This window comes from Euprymna scolopes, chromosome 38, assembly GCF_053919585.1.
Source record: "Euprymna scolopes isolate OS-2025 chromosome 38, ASM5391958v1, whole genome shotgun sequence".
NCBI classification, from domain to species: domain Eukaryota; kingdom Metazoa; phylum Mollusca; class Cephalopoda; order Sepiida; family Sepiolidae; genus Euprymna; species Euprymna scolopes.
This window is the reverse complement of record NC_136519.1, coordinates 59,551,950-59,569,382: the sequence shown is the minus strand read 5'-3', so window position 1 is coordinate 59,569,382 and position 17,433 is coordinate 59,551,950. Positions and strand designations below refer to the sequence as shown.

Genomic DNA, 17,433 nt, shown 5'->3' with positions numbered 1-17,433 from the left:
AAAGAACTTGTAGAAAAATAAATGTTTATTTCTTTTCCAAAATGCTGCGACTGCTAGAATAAATTGTTTGCATGTAGCAAGGAGAAACTTAGCGACGTCGTGGAATAGAGAGGGCAGTGGTCGACGGTGGTCAGTGCACAATCGAGCGGTATCCCAACACCCGGGCGCGTGTCTGTTTTCTCCCTTCTGCTTCTGACAAGCTACCTGCTTTGTTTATATCAGTCTCGAGTTCTCCGATGCACCTGTGACGTCAACGGCCTTAACCAGTCACCCCATCAATGTATACAGCCGGCCTCCGCTACCGTTGACATATGCAGACGTTTCCGCACAATACACTGTGCGACACTTAGTCTTTTGAAGGCTAATGGTAAGCCCAAAAGATGTGAAAACCGATTCATGATACCCTGAAAATCTTCCCCGCTATTGACCACAGGATCCGTGACATCTGCATAGAGTGATTCAGGTGCTGAAAGACCCTTAAAGAAGCATGAAAGCGACAAATATCAAAGATTTTACCTATGGTTCTTAAACGCAAATAAATATCCAGAACACAATCTTTAAAGGAATGAAAAGCATAGTTGCAAAATAAATAAATAAATAAAAAATAAAATAAAAAATAGAAAAAGTGTGGGTGCTAGTATATCAACTTGCTATACACCATTGTCATCTGCGATGGGTTCAGATTGGCATCTATTGAAGTTTAGGCAAGTTTCATATTATTGTGAATATGCTTGAGTAACCGTAGATATTGAGGTGGTCATCCTAACTTCCTAGATTTATCTATAAGGCACTTCTGTTCAAACGCCTTGGTAAGATTAACAAAGACCTGATAACGCGGAACATGAAGTTCAATACATATCTCCTGCAACTGCAGAAAAGATCATGCCCATGGTTCTTCTCTTCGGACAATATTTTGCTTACTGTTTCTAATAAACTTATCCCGCAATAATTTCCACATTCCGTCCTAGGCCCCTTCCCTTTGTACAACGATATAAGAATTGCATTAACCCAGCCCTGATGAAAGGGCACACCGTTTGATACATTATTAGTAAGCTGAAGAATTTCATAAACAAGATTATCACCCACTTGTAAGGACTTCCATAGCAATACCATATAACTCTGGGGTCTTCCCAATATTTACTTCCTTGATTGCATTTCTGATTTCGTCCTCAGATGGGCACTCATCCATCTAATGGATAAACTCAAAAAATTAAAATGGATAAAATTCATTAACAAGTTTTTATTACAAATAAAAAATTGTTAATGCCTTTTTTTTCTACATTCAAAGAGTTATCAAAGAGATTTGAAACAAGAGAGAATTTTGTTGGGATGCTTTATAAGAGTTGTTCTACCTTTCGCGAGTAAGTGAGATGCTGAAAATGTTTTAAGCAAATGATACATGCACTTAAAGTCCTTATGATCGAAAGACATTTGAATTTGATTAAAAAGTTTAACTCACCACTGATTTTTGATTTGGCGGAGTTGTTTTAGAGAAGATCTTTGTTTGTTGTGACTGTTGGATAGATTCCCTATTTTATGATGCAACTCACTTTTAGCACTTAAGAGTTTAGTTATTTCAGAATCATTATCATCAAATTAATCCTAATGTTTGTATTTGCAAATGCCAAAAACATCTACACTTATATCATAGTGTATTTTAGAATGCTCCCACGATCCACCGAAAACAGTAAAATTAACGACGGATCTAAGTTTTTTCCATATACTTGGATCACACAGCACATGAACCTGGGAATCTTAAGAACACCTGACCTACACTTTCTTATACAATTTTCGGCTTCCCGAATACCAAACCGTGATCAGTGTTGCATTCAGTTCCACGCATGACACACACTAAAAACACCTTGCAAGTCTGCCTTCTTAGAAATAATGTAATCAAGTGGCCCTTTTTTGAACGAGAGTAGGTACAAGTAAATATATGGACTTCTTTGTTTAAGTACAAGGTCAAGCTGAGTGCATAAGTGGAGAAAACACAGCCATTTATTATTGATCTTGCTCACACCAAACTAGCCAAGAGAGTTAAAGGTACAGTAAACTTTACCCAGCCTTGCATTTAAATCACCCATGTGTAAGATCTTCTCAGATACGATTATAAAAGAAACAGTGCGGCTGAGATTTTAGTAAAACGCTGTGATGGTGTCTTAGTCATACTCCATCGCATGAGTCATATACAGATAAAAACGTCATATAGCTACCATGTACAAGAAGGAGGCGCATTCTTTATTTCTTTATTTTATTTATTAATGTGATAGATGATTCAAATTTAGTAAGCAAATCTGAAATCTAAAATGCAACACAAGAAACACATTATAAGAAATAAAGACATGGGATTATTAGATAAGAATTTTAGATTAATAAAGCAGATTAACAAAGATTAGTAATGTAATTTCAAAACTAAGAACACAATATTAGAAATAAGGATAGTAGAATAGTAGACACTTATCTTAGATCAATAAAACAGCTTAAAAAAGATTAGTAATATAAATTCAACACTAGAAAAACAGTAAAAGAATGGAGACTAAAAAATACTGTTTTTAGATCCAAAAATCTTGAGAAATCCTAGCTTATTAGATAAAAATTCTGCTTTGAAATGTTAAATTCAAAAACCAAGCTGGATCTCCACTTTCATTGGAGTAAAACGTAGTGGACCTTAATAATATATTTATAAATACTTATTAATAAGATGTTTATTATTTGAGAAGTATTTAAGACTTTAAATCCCGAACTGATATTATTGACAAGAAAACAATTAGAGCCATCTGCAACCTCAGAATATTATGGCCTTGTGGCAAATTTAGATTAAAAATTTGGAAATAAATCTACTCCCGGTAGAGATGCGCATTACAAACTTATAGTTTGAACAGGTTAACCTAGACTTAAACTGTGGTGATTAAATAATAATTAAATCCTAACAACATATTAGGAATTTACCAACTTAGAATTCATTTATTGAATTCTAAGTTGATAAATTAAAATTTTCTTTAAACGTCAAAACTAACAGATAATCGTAAATCAAGATAGATTGGAACGAAAGAAAATAAAAAAATGTAAAAAATTTAAATAAAAAAATTAAATGAAAAATAAGATTGCATTGAATAAAGAGTAACATTCTATTCTCCTTATGGAATAAATTTAAACAACAACCGCTTTTTGAAATTACACAAATAATTATGCCAAAATATTAGTAAATAGACAAAACAAATTATAGATACGAAGCTAAAATAGAATCAAAACAATATGGCAAGAATATAGTTGATTCGTCCGGAATAGAAAAAATATTTTAAAAAATAAAATAAAGAAATAAAGAAATTTAATTCAATAAATTAATGAATAATATTAGTGTAGAGTCGAAGAAAATGAAGGGAGGAAGCGCCCACGTGTCTGCGCGTCATGCCTTACCTTGGAACGCTCCTACGGTGTGCGTACGTGCATGGCCGAAACCCGGGAGAAATTCCAAAATGGCGCCGTCCTCATCTTGTAGATTGTGCGATCATCACTGGGCCCCACGTGACCGTTCTTTGGCTGCTGATTGGCCGAGGACGAACGCCGGAAGGATAAAGGGAGTGTGTTTGGAACATGGGGGTGTCTTTTCTAGGATCGACGTCAGTGTGATCGTATCGGTGAACTGCTGCAGCTTTAAGAGTACCTTAGTGTGTGTGTCTGATTTTTTGGGACTTGCTCGTCTGCTGACTTTACAGGACTTTCTTTTCTGCTAATTCTACAGGACCTGGCCTTCTGCAGAACTTGGAACAAAACTTCAAGCCTCTTCTTTCTTTTCACACATAGTCGCCTAAAAAGGTAGAATCCGACTTACTTGTGAAACGGCTTTAAGCTATTTCGGCAAAATGGGGGAAAAAATTGACCTCAAATTAATACCAGAGTTCGATGGATCAACCCCGGTACTTGACTGGGTGGAAAAGTTGGAGTTACATTGTGTTTTGTCTGGCGTAAAGAACTTCGAATGTGTTGTCACTCTGCGCTTGTCCGGCGACGCCTTTGCTGTGTATCAACAGCTCAGCCATGAGGGCAAACAGGACTACGAGACAATTAAGGCGGCGCTGTTCAAGGCGTTTGCGATTGACCCCGTCACTGCTTGGGAGCAACTTGAGGCAAGGACCCTACGTCCGGGCGAAACGGTCGATGTATACTTGGCAGAACTGACCAAGTTAACGGTCTTGTTTAGTGGACTGCCCGAGCGGGCCTTAGCATGCAAATTCCTAGCAGGACTCCCGACAGAAGCAAAGCGACTATTACGAGCCAGCTCAAGTGCGGATTCGTTGCCCCTTAATGACCTAGTGGATCGGGCCAGGACTGTAATGAAGAATTATTCCGAGATGAGGGAACCAGTAATTGCTGCTGCCCGGTCCACGCTGAATGATAAGAAACCATATCAGGGACCCGGTCCACGTGGCGGAATCATATGCTACAAATGCAATGGACAGGGCCATATTGCAAGGAACTGCCGGCAGCAACCAATGGCCATTCGCTGCTACTGGTGTAAGGAAGCCGGCCATATAGCTCAAGACTGTCCGGGAAACGGAATCTGGGACAAGGTGTCAGCGTCAACCTCTTCCCCACGCAGAAATTAAATGAGACGCTGCCGATCGTTTCGATATATGTCAACGAAACACTGCGCTCAGCACTCCTCGACTCCGGGTGCTCCCGCACTATAATATGTGCAGATCTCTGCCACACTTGGAGAAAAAAGAACATCCGAGTGACTACCATCAGTGGAGAGACGTGCACATGTTGCGGGGTGGGCAGCGTAAACATTCGGACGAAAAATGGAATCTCCGCTAACCTAGAGGCGCTGGTGGTACCAGAAAAACCCCTGAGTTTTGACCTGCTCCTAGGATATGATGCCATCAGAGCTCTTGGTGGCGTCTACATAACGGCGACGGGGGCAGTACATTTTCAGGAGAAAGCCCCAGTGTGTGCTGCACTAAAGATCGACCAACCAGACTTCAGCGTCGAATTTGACGAGAAAAAGAGGGCCTGGACTGCCTCATGGAAGTGGTCGGAAGACAGAGAACTGGCCAAACTGCAAAATGGCATAACGGAATACCATGTGCCCGACCACATGAGGCCCGCGTACGAAGAAGAACTTCGCAGATGGATCGAGGATGGCTGGTTGATTCCCTACCCCTACAAAATACTTGGACCCCCCAAGGGTCTGATCCCATTAATGGCAGTTGCTCAACAGAACAAAGCAAAAGTCAGGCCGGTGATGGATTACCGAGAACTGAACTCATATGTTGATGCGTTTACAGGCGAGGCCGACGTGTGTGCTAGCAAACTGCGAGAATGGCGCCAGCTGGGTTCTAATGTGTCCCTGTTGGACCTTAGAAGGGCATATCTGCAGGTCCGGGTTAGCGAGACACTGTGGCTGTTTCAGACGGTAGTGTTTTCCGGTAGGAGGTATTGCCTCATGCGACTGGGCTTTGGGCTGAAATCATGAAAACGATCGTCAATGCTGTATTGTCACAGGATAAGACCGTAAAAGAGGGGACATCAGCATACCTTGACGACATATACGTGAATGAAGATGTTGTGCCATCATCACGTGTGAGGGCTAAGCTTGCCGAACTTGGACTGATTTGTAAGGATCCAGAACGCTTGGAGGATGGCGCTCGTGTTTTGGGGTTGAGCGTTCAACAGGAGCGAGGGACCTTGAGGTGGGGGCGCAAAACTGCAGTCCCCGGAGTGCCCCATATCCTCACGAGGCGGGCCATATTTTCCCTGTGTGGAAAACTGGTAGGACACTTGCCAGTATGTGGATGGACCCGGGTCGCAACAGCCAGCATGAAGAGGAGGGCGAGTGCAGTTACCAAAGGCTGGGATGACGAGACGGTGGACAATCTGTTGCTTCGCATGGTAAAAGAAACCATCACAAGAGTCAAGCAGGAGGACCCCGCTAAAGGAGATTGGTGCGTCCAGGGAGGCAGACTAAATGTGTGGGTGAATGCAAGCTCCCTCACGATCGGGGCACTATTGGAGATGAACGGGTCTGTGATTGAGGACGCCTGCTGGTTGCGGCCACTGGATGATGCTGCTCACATCAACCTAGCGGAGTTGGATGCGGCGATAAAGGGAGTAAATATGGCACTCCAGTGGAAGGTTAAAGAATTGTGCTTACACACAGATTCGCTGTGCGTGTACCACTGGATAGTTGACACACTAACAGGCAAAGCGAGAGTGTGCACCAAGGCGGCTACCGAAATGCTAATCAGACGAAGGTTGGAGACACTATGGAAGTTGGTGGAAGAGTACAACCTATCGGTGAACGCGGTGCTTGTCGCTTCCACCCGCAATCTTGCAGATAAACTCACCCGTGTGCCCCAGAGGTGGTTCAACGCAATGAAGAAAGAAGCCGAACCAGGATCGTTATGTGCTGCCTCTATTGAGGAGACGGATGAAATCAAGAGGGTACACCACGACACTGGACACCCCGGAATGAGACGGACAAATTATTTCGCACACTTAACCAACCCGTCAGTGTCCAAAAACAGAGTAGAATCAGTGGTCAAGGAATGCCAAATATGCCAGTCAATCGACCCGGCTCCCACCAAATGGCAGAAAGGTCGGCTGGAAGTCGACGGGACTTGGAGCCGGCTGGGCATGGACATAACCCACTATGGTGGTCAGCACTTCCTCACACTAATCGATTGCGGACCGACAAGGTTTGCGATCTGGCGACTGTTAACAGGACAGGACTTGGCTAGTGTCATCCGCCAATTAGAGTCTATATTTTACGAGCGGGGGCCACCCAAAGAGATTCTCATGGACAACGACACAGCCTTTTGCAGCGGGGAATTCAGGCGTTTCATGGACGAGTGGGGGACCCGGCTTAGACGCAGGTGTGCGTATGTGCCGAGTGGCAACGGTATAGCAGAGCGGTGCCACCGAAGTGTGAAACGGATAGCAGCAAGGAAACAATGCACGATTGCGGAGGCGGTATATAGGTACAATACAACGCCAAAGGATGACGCGACTGCTGAAAGTGCACCTGCTAATGCGATACATCGCTATCGAGTGCGTGTTAAGGGCATTGACGCCTGCCCGCCTAATCAGAAGAAGACGCAAGGACGGTACAAGTCAGGGGACACCGTCTGGGTAAGGCCTCCCAATAACCGATGCACGACCAGGTTCAGACAGGGACGGATCACCGGCATAATCGGTGAGCAGGCTGTGCTGGTTGATGGTGTCCCACGCCATGTAAGGGATGTCCGGCCCGCCCTTGATATAAACCAAATGGTGAACAGTGAAAGTAATGAATCATCCAGTGATGAAATGTGGATCCGGCCTATGGCTGAGAACCTCAGCATGGATGGCGATAGCTCCAGCACCACTTCTGAGAGCTCGGATGAAGATGAAGATGAAGCGCAGCCGGATGGTAGGACTGTGGACACTGACCCAGGTAGCTCGGAGGAAGATGAAGTGCAGCTGGATGGTAGGACTGTGGACACTGACCCGGGTGGCACTGGTGGAGATGAAGAAGCCCAGCTAATCCCTCTCCGTAGGAGCGCCCGCATCAAACGACCGCGGCTGCAATGCCGCATGTGTGATCTTGAGACCAGGGGGGGTGTAGAGTCGAAGAAAATGAAGGGAGGAAGCACCCACGTGTCTGCGCGTCATGCCTTACCTTGGAACGCTCCTACGGTGTGCGTATGTGCTTGGCCGAAACCCGGGAGAAATTCCAAAATGGCGCCGTCCTCATCTTGTAGATTGTGCGATCATCACTGGGCCCCACGTGACCGTTCTTTGGCTGCCGATTGGCCGAGGACGAACGCCGGAAGGATAAAGGGAGTGTGTTTGGAACATGGGGGTGTCTTTTCTAGGATCGACGTCAGTGTGATCGTATCGGTGAACTGCTGCAGCTTTAAGAGTACCTTAGTGTGTGTGTGATGTTTTGGGACTTGCTCGTCTGCTGACTTTACAGGACTTTCTTTTCTGCTAATTCTACAGGACCTGCCCTTCTGCAGAACTTGGAACAAAACTTCAAGCCTCTTCTTTCTTTTCACATGTAGTCGCCTAAAAAGGTAGAATCCGACTTACTTGTGAAACGGCTTTAATTAGTAAAACATATTACGTGAACAAAGGTGGCAACCTTAAATGATAATTCGATTGTACTTTTTTTAAATAGAGATACGAAAATATGTAAATATAAAAATCTTTAAAAAACGCCTTGAAAAGAAGAGATATAGGTAAAATATTTTCTCCTAATTTTCCTTAAAAGGGAAATGGATTTCAAATTGTTCTTTATAAAAGTGTTTTTCAAAACGTCTGATGATAGGCTGTGCTTGTGAAAATTTTCGAACGATATAGGGTTTGAATTTGGCCGAATGGTCTTGAAACGATTGTAACGAACGATGAAATACAATATTTTTTGCTATCAGTACATTCTTTGATGCCTTGATTTTGTTAAAACAATATATATATATATATGTAATTTCAAAAAGAAAATAAATATTTTATAAATGTGATTTCAATGTTATCATGAAAAACTCCTGACGTGGTAATGAGTATTTGTGCATCATTTGAACTAGGCATAATTCAGCGTCTGTTTCAGCTTTTATCGGAGGATGACGTCAACAGACGGGTGTTTCTCGTGAAAGATTGGCGAGGGGGAGATGAGGGATTGGAGCTCAGACGAGCACCTGCCATGGAAATAACGATAAAACAAAGACAAGCTCACAACGTCTCTTCTGTTGGAGAGAGGTTGCAGGGAAGAGAAAAGGGCATCGCCACTAAACCACGAAATCTATCTTGTACTCTGTCAAGGCAGGATAGGCTGTTTTTAGCAGCTCCTGCCCAGATGTGGCAGCAGTACTCCATCCTTGGACGTACTTGGCTGTTATACAGATAGAGAATTGCATCAGTAGTGAGTAGTAGTGAGATATCTTCTGGAGCGGTGAAAGGATCCCACCATTTTCCCAGCGTCCCTGGTAACAGATTTGATGTACGTGTTCCATTTCAGATCAGGAGTAAAGGTCAAACCCAGAAGCTTGTCAAAACATGGAACCTCCCCAAGACGAGAGCCATCCATTTCAATTGATACCAGATGGGGGATCAGAGCATTGATGATGTAAAGATAGAAGCTTGGTTTTGGATGAATTAAAAGTGACCAGCCACCTCTTCTCCCATTGTACCATGCGCTCAAGATCAGAGGAGAGAGAATTAGAGAGAACTTTGTTATTTACGGCCTTTGATGTGTTGCCATAGATGGTCGTGTCATCAGCATAGATGTCAACGAAAGATTTAAGTATGTGTTTAGGGAGATCATTGATGTAGATCAGGAAGAGAGTTGGGCCCAGGATGGACCCCTGGAGGACTCCAGCATTAATACTGTGGGCCTCTGATTTCTGCCCATCAACCACTACTCTTATGAACCTATCAGAGAGAAATGATTTAATGATTGAGAAAACATTTCCAGTAATACCGTAGCTGGAAATCTTGTGAAGTAGGCCCTTATGCCATACCTTATCGAAGGCCTTTGATATGTCAAGAGCAATTGCCCTGGACAGGAAACCTTTGTCAAGAGATTCACTAATCCTATGTGATATAACCGTTAGCACATCTGCTGTAGATCTTGCAGAGCGGAAACTATATTGCATGTCACTAAGAAGGTTGTTTCTGTTGAGGTGGTTGACTACTTCTTTATTTAAGATGGATTCCAACGACTTACTCATAACACACAGGAGCCTTATTGATCTGTACTGAGAGGGAGATGACTTTTCACCTGAATTCTTAAATACAGGGTATACTGATGAGGTTTTCCAGGGTGTTGGAAAGCACTTCTCCTTAAGGCAACGCTTAAACAGTTTTGTAAGTATGGGAGCAAGTTCTGGTTGGAGCTTTTTCAGCACTATAACTGGAATGCCATCAGGGCTTTACTGGAATCAAGGTTCTTGATTAGCTTGGCGACCTCACGCACAGATATTTGTATGTTTCATAGCATGTTGTCTTTTATAGGAGGAAATATGGGGAGTTGATGGCCTTTGGCATATAGGGTAGAATTAGCTTCAAAGTTCTTAGCAAATGGTCTGGCCTTGTCTGATGCTGATGAGATGACCTCAGGTCCATTGATGATAGTTGGGATAGAATGCACGCTTCTGTTCAAGATCCTGTTTGCTATTTGCCAGAACTGGTGGGAACCAAGCCGCTGCTCAGCTATTTTGAATTTAACAGACTGAGCATATATCTCTCTTGCATGTTTTATTAGTCTTTTACAGTGGTTGCTGGCAGTCCTAAAAGCAGCTTTAGTCTCAGTACATCTGTTACGTTGGTAGCTATGGAAAAAGTGATCAGATATGAATGTACGCAAGCTATCCCAGTCAGCCATAGAGTATCGATATACAGTACAGTTTGAAGACTTATTACATTTCATTTTTATCTTAACTGCTACAACAGAGGGGTCAGAGGATCCCAGAGGAGATAGAACGGAACATGAACACAGCTCAGGGGAAGTTGTGAGGAAAAGGTTTAGAAGGCTTGCATATTGACCGGGTGTATTGGGTACATGGGTGGGTTCGTGAACAATCTGAGTGAGGTGAGTGGCAAAATCATGACAAAACCTCCCCTCGTCATTGGTTTTATTTGAGTTGGCCAGCCATTTTACATTATGGACATTGAAGTCACCGCAAATGTGAATGTTAGCCAAAGGATGAGCAGACAGGATGTGGTCAATTTTCTCAGATATGCTCTTAAAGATAGCAACCCCACTGTTGTGGGGGCGATAGAGGGCAAATATAAATGCAGTGGTGTAAGCTAGTGCAACCCGAAAGAACATATAAGGTAAATTAGAGTCTTCTTTTGAGATATCCCTACCACATGGAAAGCCATCTTTGATGTAGGCACATATTCCATGCCCATGACGATCTTGGGGTCAGATTTAGATGTTAAGTTGGAGTATCCTTTAATTATGAATTCGTATAGAGAAGTGGTTGGCCCTGTGCCAGTTTCACTTAGAAAGAATATGTCCGGTTTCGTCTCCTGTAATTGTGTTTCAACCTCTGGAAGGACTTGATTGGAACAGAACAGAGAGGGAAAATAAAAGAGAAAAAGACAAAAAAAATTTTTGTGTGGTACATGAACAGGTAAAGCCGTAACAATTACCAACTAGTATTGCGTCGAGAGGCCCTACCAGAAAGTACTGTATGGTTCAGAATCCATTCATCAAATGGCAATACAGCAGCCCCGGTACTTTGCACCTGCTGATAGGACAGCCTCCTTAGTGGTTAATCTAAGGTTCGGGCCCCTGACTCTCAGGCGGGTAACGTCAGCCCAGATGAAACGTTTACCTCCAGCACCCTTACTAGTGACATGACCACAAGGATAGACATAGAAACAGAAATTTTCCGACATCTCAGGCTACTCTTTACAAAGTACTACCGACCTAGAAAGCAGCTTTTTCTTCACCCTTTGTCAGAAAAATCACTCATTGGAAATGGGGACTGAAGGACAAAAAAGGAGAAGTGAGAATTACGTTATTGCCGATAAAACATCCACATGCATTATCTACTCTCCAGTGAAAAAAATAAATAAATAAATAAACTAAAATGAAATAAAATAAAAGGTGAGAATGGCTTATTAATATCTACTTAGTATAAGTCCTTTACCCATTCCCGGCTTAGGATAGTACTTGAAGATAGTCTCCCCTCCCATGTTGATGCATGGATACTTTTTGTCTTTACCTAGGTTGAGCTGGGATGTTAAACCGTTCCAGTTTCACCCCATAATAAATATGCTATAATGGAACTTTTATCAAATTGAAAAAGTCTGGTTATTTTTAACTCGTTTAAAAAGCTAGTTAAGAAGTAATACCTTTACGATTATGTATTAACTTTAGCTAGAAGTAATGCATACTTTAGAAAAAATAAATAAATAAAAAAATATAAAAAAGCCGCGTGTTTTTGAGTTCAGATAATATGCAAATATAAATTGGGAAATGTTCTTCTGTTGTTTTTCTTTGTCTTTGTATTGGTAACGTTCTTATACGTCGAAGTGACCTTCATTAGAAGTGATGATAATAATTTCGTCAGTAGGAACCAATAACAATAAAAAGCATTCGTTTGAAAAATAGTTAAAATAATTTATGCAATCTGAATTTGTTCAAAGTTCCAAGTAATGCGAACAAAATAAGGAATATGCTTGAATGGGTACACATGTTTTGCAACAGGTCATATACCAATATATTGTGAAATGTCAAGAGATATCATTCGTTGTAATATTAAATGAGAAATTGTCCGAGTTGAATATATGAGTAAAACAACGAAAGTAATGATTTTCTATGTTAAACATTTTTCGTAGTAGTAGAATGAGATATGTATAAAGTAAAAGCGGGAGAACGAAATGACGCATGATTATCAATAAGGGTTGAGGACGCTGACATTTGAATGAAAAGGGAAAATCACCGTTAAACAATTCAGCGAAAAGTACAGAAATGGTGGCAGTTATGAAAGAAGAAACGTTATAAAGTTAAAATTAATGATTCGATTAATTTCCTGTGAGGTTATTCTTCAGCTTTATTGTTATGGCGCTGGTTATTATCTGTCACCGTTTTCCTGATTAAAACAATCTAATTCGAGCTCAACATATTATATTTTTCTGAGAGAGACAGACAGAGAGAAAGAGAGAGAGACATAGAGAGAAAGAGAGAGAGAGAAAGAGAAAGAAGGAGAGTATACAGGGGACCGTGAACGAATGTGCACGTCAACATTTTTTTAAGATGACAAGTGTGTCGAAGTGTCTGTACTTATCAGTCCACAGTTAACAGCGCCGACTTGAAAACTGCAACTAAAGCGGTCCGAGAATTCAGAGAAATGTCGTTCAACTTAATGAATCGGGTTTAATTACTACCACCGATAGAGTAGGCCAGTGAACATGACAGCCTAACGTCACTTCCTGGTTAACTTGTAGGTATAGAAAGTTTCCGGTATTCAACCACGTGGTCACGCTAACAGGCATAAAAATATGGTTACCGATTGTGTTATCGATTATCCATGGCTACGAATATGTGTTGCCGATTGTCCATGTATGTTCTAAAGAGAAAGAACAATTCTCCATTTAGATAATAATTATTATAATTGCACACTGGGATAATTTTAATCTAACAAAATATAGTAAGTGATCTCGTTTTTGAACTTTGTTTTCTATCGGAGAAAGTCAAATATTTCATTTCATTTATTTATTTTTTGTTCACTGCAAAACAAACAATTTTTATATATTTTTCAGTCAGTTCTTTTAATAATAAATAAAACTTTTCACTGAGTATGTACAAATATTTTAAAATTAGCATTTTTCACAGCAGTTTTTAAATTTTATTTTAAATTTGTTTTTACGATCGGTGAATTTTCAATATTTTAGCACCGGGCATAATTTATTTCTTTGAAATATATTTAAAACTTCAAGTTTTTGTTTTTTATAACATTTTAACTGTAAATAATTTACATGACTAGTTTGTTTTACTATACATATAGATTCGAAAAAGTTGTCAAAAAACAAATATATAACAAATAAATTTTATCAAAGGCAAGATAAATTACTTTTCTACTAAACTGGATATGTTTTTAGTGTTTTTATTTAATGTGAAGTGTTTATTCGGCTCGAAAAACATACAGTGTACACAGATGTATTTGAAAAATGTAAATGGCGGCACCCGTCTAGCTGAAACCACTGTCAATAATTTTCCCCATTCTTTACCTGTGCCTAGATCAAAACGCAGATTCCACGAACAAAGCTTATTTCTTAGAAGTACATGCCTGTGGAACTCTCTTCCGTTTGCCTGTTTCCCACCTGACTACAACTTGGATGTCTTCAAGTCCAACATAAACAAATTCCTAATAAACCGCCCCCTTAAGTAAGACATTTGATCAAATCTCCATTACTAACGATTACTATGATATTGTCCCATTGACTACTGTACACGCAATAACCCTTATCCCCGAGTGGCTTCCGGGTCTTGATAAGTGGTGACTCCCTTGTAAAAAAAAAATAATGCTTGCTGTTGCACACGGTAAGTTTGTAAAAACGAGTTTAAACAAAAAATTATACAAAATACTGTTAGAGCAGTGACATAAGCGGACATATATTCGGTGGGTTTCTAACAGTATTTTGTATCATTTATTTGTTTAACTAATTTTTCCCAAACTCACCGAGTTCAATAGCGAGCATGCCGACATTTTTCTTTTAAAAATATATCTATAAACATTGTATGATTTTCGAAGCGATTACACGTTTAAAAGTGAGTAAAACCACTAAAAACCTTTCCAGTTTGGTAGAAAAGTAACTTATTTTACCTTTGATTACCTTTATTTGGTATATATTTGTTTTTTGACAACTTTTTCGCATCTATATGTACAGTAATACAAAATCCCAAAATTTAATAATTAATAATAATACAAGTAATACAAAATCCCAAAATTTGTACAGTTATACAAAAACCCAAAATTTAATTTAACTGGGAAATAATATTTAAAATATACGTTCATACATTGCACAAGCAACCTTATTATTATCATAAATAATAATAGTAAAAATAGTAATAATAATTAAAAAAAAAACTGGTGTAGATGACATCGACTGGCGCCACACCAACTAGTTGTGAAGGGTCAGGGAGGATGGAAAGACCGAGGTGGGAGAGTACTAACAAAATCTCCACTGGAAGTGTGCAGTTCAAATCTGGTACCTTGGGAAGGCATTTTGTCACCCAAACCCCAGGAAACACCAATGGCCGATGCCAATGCGAAATCGGTGACAACGGTTGTTGCGATAACATGCAATCATTTGCACGAGTGATCAAGAGGTGGAGAACACTGGAAATTTGGGGAGACTTGTTGTCCTTTGGTTTCCAGGGAACACCACACGTTATTGTCAGTGAGCGATCACTGATTATGTCCTGTGAGACAATTAATACGCTACAAATTTTGCTGAAAAATATGGGGGAAAACTGGACACAGAAGAACAGAAAACCAAAACTTTAAATATAATTTCTGTATATAATAGTTATTTAAATATTTTAACATTTCTTGTGGGCAAAATCCAGGTTCCAAATAAGGGGCACTCTGGATAGGAGCAAAAACAATCTCAGTCATGAAGGATTTCTCCTCCAGCGACCGAGGACAGAAAAGGTAAAGTGTAGCATTAAAACAGATACTAGACTGTGATCTTGTTCCGAAGGCCAAAAAATATTTGTGTTTAATGTTTCTTTAATTGTTTGTTCCCTAAATTCATAATTCAGTTAAATTATATATTACTTTAAAATTACTTAATTTTACATAGATAATATTTATATTTTATATTGAATAAAGTTCAGTTCCAGTATTAATCGAACTGTGTTCCTTTTTCTTTTTAAAAATGTTTTATTGCTCTTTTTCAAATGGCCCTTATATAGTACTGACAGTCTGACAAATCTTACCTACATTGTCTGCAGACATTTTTCAGTTAACGGACTTTCTTCTTACTCTCGGTGGCCGTGGTTTAATAGTGTCAATGCCGATTTTGTATTGCACGGTTGAACAGTGAGTCCTTTAAAATGATCGTTTCATTCCTGAGATTAAAATGGTGGATGAAACACTCAATAAGTCAAAGGGCAAGAAATTGACATTTTTTTCTTTATTTTCATTTTATTGTATTTCTTACATTCTATTTGTATTTTTTAATTTAAATTTTTTACTAAGAATGAACGTTTTTTCTGTTGTGTTTTTATTATTTTAAATATTTTGACCTTATTAATATGGAATCACGTATAATTCGAATTAAGAAAAAAAAATAACCCATTATTAGTTTTATTTTTGTAATAAAATTTATATTTTAAAAAATCGTAATGCTTAATTAAAATTGTTATTAGTTTTAAAAAAATAATTTTGATATACGTCGCTTTTATTACTATGACAATTTAGAAAAAAAAAATGAATTCTTATAAAATATGGAATGAAACTGCCATTTCTGTACTAATATCTTTTCCTATTTTTGTTTTTTACTTCAACTTTCAAAGTTTATAATTTATTAATTTCTTTTTCCGATTGACAAAAAATCGTCTTCATCTTATTTCCGTTTTTTAAATCAAATGTTGTTCAGATACGAGCCGCCATATTTGATCGTGTCTTTCCAAAACGAGTGAAGCATCTGCTTATTTTCTTATTGAATCGTTTTGCATGAATTAATACCAATATTCGTCCTATTCTGTCTTTCTCAACTCCTCCTACTCTGTGTCAAAGAGACAACCGAACGGCACAAAGCAGCCATGTTCCCACGGAAGTAATACGCCAAGCTCTATTATCCTCAATGGTTTACTTCAGATTGTGCAGCTGTCATTGCACAAAGACAGTATGCATTGCATCAATTCGTCAGTAAAAAGTCAAATAAGCAAAATATATATCGATGCTAGAAATCGTTGAAATAGCCACAGCAAAAGACGACATACCTAAATAATCAGAAAGTGCGTAGAATCATAGACGATAGGAACTCGTGATTTTTGAAAATTTATAATAGTGTAGTAAATAAAGGACACTTAGTAATTCCTTCAACAACTAAGAGGTCGCTTGCACGATAACCGAGAAGATTAAACAGCTTGTCCGATGATTCGTCTCCAACTACACCTTAGACTCAAGAACAAATGTCTCTCAAATTTTCCTATGCGAACTGAAGCCACATTGATGATTTGAAAATCATCTCTTCTCATAGTCGATGATTGATAAGTAAAATGAGAATTCTGTGCCTTCTCTCATTGAATGAAGTTAAACTTTTATTTTAATTATAAAAAGTTGGTGGATTATTAAATTGATTTGCTTTACTATAAAAAAACAAAAACAAAAAACGAGATTCAAATAATAATAATAATAATAATAATAATGATAATGATAATGATAATAATAATAATAATAATAATAATAATAATAAAAATGATAATAATAATAATAATAATAAAAATGATAATAATAATAATAAAAATGATAATAATAATAATAATAAAAATGATAATAATAATAACAAAAATGATAATAATAATAATAATAAAAATGATAATAATAATAAAAATGATAATAATAATAATAATAATAATAAAAATGATAATAATAATAATAATAATAACAATAAAAATGATAATAATAATAAAAATGATAATAATAATAATAATAATAAAAGTGATAATAATAATAATAATAATAAAAATGATAATAATAATAATAATAATAAAAATGATAATAATAATAATAATAATAATAAAAATGATGATGATAATAATAATAATAATAATAAAAATGATAATAATAATAATAATAATAAAAATGATGATAATAATAATAATAATAATTATAATACTAATAATAATAATAATAATAATAAAAATAATAAGAATAATAATAATAATAAGAAGAAGAAGAAGAATAAGAATAATAATAATAATACTAATAA

General features: G+C 38.3%; 1 protein-coding gene across 8 annotated transcripts in view; it reads right to left on the bottom strand.

Moving 5' to 3' along the window:
• LOC145263165 (uncharacterized) overlaps positions 1-17,433 on the bottom strand; it is a 1,002,407-nt gene that overhangs the window by 966,870 nt on the left and 18,104 nt on the right. The window contains exon 1 of one of the 8 annotated variants that reach the window (XM_080120188.1): positions 3,418-3,654. The exons of the other annotated variants lie outside the window; for them this stretch is intronic. The gene's annotated coding sequence lies outside the window, so the exon portion shown is untranslated. Of the gene's footprint in view, positions 1-3,417; positions 3,655-17,433 lie in introns of those variants that run through there. 8 annotated transcript variants of the gene reach the window in all.